General features: G+C 47.5%; 1 protein-coding gene across 3 annotated transcripts in view; it reads left to right on the plus strand.

Moving 5' to 3' along the window:
* Positions 1-846, plus strand: part of MEIS2 (Meis homeobox 2) — a 171,319-nt gene extending 170,473 nt beyond the window's left edge. For all 3 annotated transcript variants that reach the window (XM_068684338.1, XM_068684340.1, XM_068684339.1), the window contains one exon: positions 1-846. This exon is cut by the window's left edge and continues 667 nt beyond it. The gene's annotated coding sequence lies outside the window, so the exon portion shown is untranslated.
* Positions 847-3,454: the final 2,608 nt, after the last annotated feature.

The following is a 3,454-nucleotide window of genomic DNA, read 5'->3' on the forward strand; positions in this document are numbered from 1 at the left end:
CACTATGTGTGTTGTTCCCAAAAGAATGACTGTTTTGGTTCAGCAGTGAAGTCACTATCCATGAAAGACCTTGAAAGACCTGTTTTGGCCAGTGAGAAAAGAACTACCCTGGAGATGAAGACGAAAAGTCTTGCTGGGTCTCTCATCACTCAGAAGACTGTTCCAAGAAGGCCTTGCCATTCCCTCGTTTTGTTCCTTCATAAAATGTGTCCTTTAGTTTCAAACAGATCTTTATAGTTTGTGCTTCATTAAGTCTCTCCCTATTCTCCCCCCATTCCTCCCGTCTTTTTTTTTTTTTTTTTTTTTGGACTCTTCTTCAAAGAGCTTGCAGGTGAAGATTTAAAAGACAAAACAGACAGAGCAGGAGCTTCTTCCAGTAGTTCTGAGCCTTGGCTTTGGACAAAACATAACTAAAAGTTGGGCAGCTTTCCTCAATGAAAGAAGTTACTAACGGTCTTTGCACCAAACCTAGAACTTTATCATGAACTCAAAGCTTGGGAAAAAAAAGCAAGAGAATACTGTAACAAACTTCGTACAGAGTTCGGTCTATTAATTGTTTCATGTTAGATATTCTATGTGTTTACCTCAATTGAAAAAAAAAAAAAGAATGTTTTTGCTAGTATCAGATCTGCTGTGGAATTGGTATTGTATGTCCATGAATTCTTCCTTTCTCAGCACGTGTTCCTCACTAGAAGAAAATGCTGTTACCTTTAAGCTTTGTCAAAATTTACATTAAAATACTTGTATGAGGACTGTGACGTTATGTTTTAAAAAAAAAAAAAAAAAAAAAAAAAAAAAGGTGTTAAGTCACAAAATGCGGTAATAAATATTTCATTTTTGATTTTTTGTTAGGCTTTTGTGTTTTTAATCATGCTTAATCGAGACTGAAGTTATTGGGAGAGATGTCTCAAATATATTTCTTCATGATCATTGAAAAGAAAGGTTGGAAAAATCAGAAACAAGCCTGTCATCAGCATTAATAGAATAATTGGGTGAAAGAACATCTGAGGTTATATATTTCTGCTGATTATCGATATTATTTTCATACCAGACTAAACAAAACTCAAACTATTTTCTCACCAGCTTGTATTTCAGAGAGCTGTGTCTAATGTCTGTACTATCTGCTAATAACATAGAAGCTCTGTGTGAGTTGTGAAGGCCCATGTGCAAGACCAGTAAGCCATGTGTGTTAAGTGTACGTGTACGTGTCTATGTATGTGTAAGTGCATGTGCATGCACAGCCACTGCCGTCCTTAACTCCAGCTACTTAGCTCGGCACTGAAGAATGGCTGTAACCCAGGCGTAGGTTCGGAAGTTTCAGGAAGAGCAAAGCAGCTTTGACTTTAATGAGAGTTTTACCTGTGTGAGGATTGCACAATGTAGCTTTTGAGATGGTTTTATTGCTTTTCTTTTCTTCATTTGTTAAAAAAAAAGAAAAAAAAAAGGGGGGGGGGGGGGAATAGAGACCCTCAGCTAATGAGGGAAAATGTTAATTTGACATTTTGAATATAAATAGCTGGTGCAGAATCCTGGGTGAGGGTTGGTTTTACTTAAACGAAAGCCTGTGGCATTTGGAAGAAAGTGAAGGAGAGTTTGAGTTGGAGGGAGGAGGGGGGATTGTCACTGCTAGAAAGACAGCCTGCTTTCCCAGAGCTTGGTGGCACTGCTCAGTCAGCGGGAGCAGGATGGGGCCCAAGGAGCAAGGAAAGGCTTTGCCTTTATTTCGGGCGGAGGGGAGTGGGAAAGGGGTTGGAATTAACTTTCTAGGAAGCCAGTGTTACTTCTTTAACCATTTGTAGATTTGTGACCCTTCTCCGCTGTCCTCCTCCTCGTTCCAAATGGCTGGCATGTTATTAAAAACTTGGGCTGACAACTTTTAACGCCAGAATGCCGCGAGAGGTTCAGCCTCGGTGTTAATGTTTAATTTCTGAGCTGAGTAAATGGACCCACGTTGCTGGCAACAGAAGGGAGGATGCCAGTGGAATGGGTGTGAGGATTTATTTAGCAGTCGGGTCCTGCTTTGTGGGCGTCATTTTAGGGCACCCGTATGAAATGTAAAGAATGGTAATTCTACACTAGGCTTGGATAGTCTCTGTCCCGGTTAAAATCACGTCGACCCCTAAGTCCCGAAAGAAGAGCATGCCCTGGGTCCCAGTTTTCACATTCTGGTCACTGTGGATGCGGGAAATAAGAAGGCAAGGTTTGTTGTGTCAGCACGTTAAGAGGGAGGCTATGTTTTTAATCAGGACTTTATTTTCTTGCAGATCTTTTCTTCACAGTTTTAGGAGAAATGCCAGAAAACGTCCTCGCCCAGGTAGAAGGACAGGGAACGATTTATCCGTAGTAGATTGTTGGGTTTATGTTGAACTAAACGTTGATGTTGCTGTGTTGTCCTTTATTTTCTTTCTCGTTTTCTTCCCCTTTTGGGCTGTGCTCACCGTGAGACGTGCTGCTGCGATCCAAGGTACAATAACGCGCAGAGATTTCTCCATCTGAGATTTACTGTTTAGCACGGAAGGTTCCGATTTTGGTATTTTTAAAAACTGCTCAGCTGTCAAAATCAACCAAAACGGGAATAATGTTTTGACAGCGGTATAGTGTTAAAGAAAATACTCTAGTCTGAATAAAAATTGCTTATGCTATGGGAAACGAAGGGTAACAGAAGAAACACCTTTTGTTTACACACACACATGTTTATAATCCCAAACTCCATTTTCCCTGAGCGGGTCTGGGCCGGGGGGTTGCAGTCACCGCAAACGAGGGGTTTTTCTTCCAGATTTCGCTGCGGTTAACGCGAAGAGAGGAGGGAAGCGCACCTCCGCCCGCGCAGCCGCCCCCAGTCCTGCCCGCCGCGGCGAGCGGCCGCTGCGGGGCCGAAGAGGCGATGCCGGGGGAGCCAAGCGCTGTCCCCCCCCCCACTTTCCCTCCCGGCGGCAGAGCGAGCGAGCAAACTGCCCCCGACCAGGTTTGCGAGGGCCGGGGCCGGGGAGGGGGCCGGGCACGGGATGCGGCGGGGGCACCCAGCAGCCGGGACGCGCCGGCCCCCGCTCTCCGTGCGGCGCTGCCCCTCGGCCTCGCAGCCCCCGGGGCACGGAGGGGTTTGGGGGCCCGGAGCGGGGCCGGCCCGCACCCGCTGCTCCTGCCGGGGGAGGGCGGGCGGAATCCCCCCCGCCGCCGCGGCCGCTTCACCGGGGAGGGAGCGGTGGGCTCCGACAGGCCGGGGGAGGCCGCCTGGGGAGCGGGGACGGCTGCCGAGGCTTGGGCCGGCACTTTGTGCTCCTGTCCTTGTCCCTATTGCTGGGGGAAGCGGGGGGCGAACCCCAGCGGCGCCGAACGAGGGCTATCGGCTGCCAGGCTGGCGAAGCCCAGCGCCTTTGAGCCGAGGAGAACCGTGCGAGATTCGAGACTGGCGGGGGAAAGGTTTGAAGGCGGATTTTAATATTAATAGTTTTGG

Source organism: Anas acuta, chromosome 5 (genome assembly GCF_963932015.1).
Source record: "Anas acuta chromosome 5, bAnaAcu1.1, whole genome shotgun sequence".
NCBI classification, from domain to species: domain Eukaryota; kingdom Metazoa; phylum Chordata; class Aves; order Anseriformes; family Anatidae; genus Anas; species Anas acuta.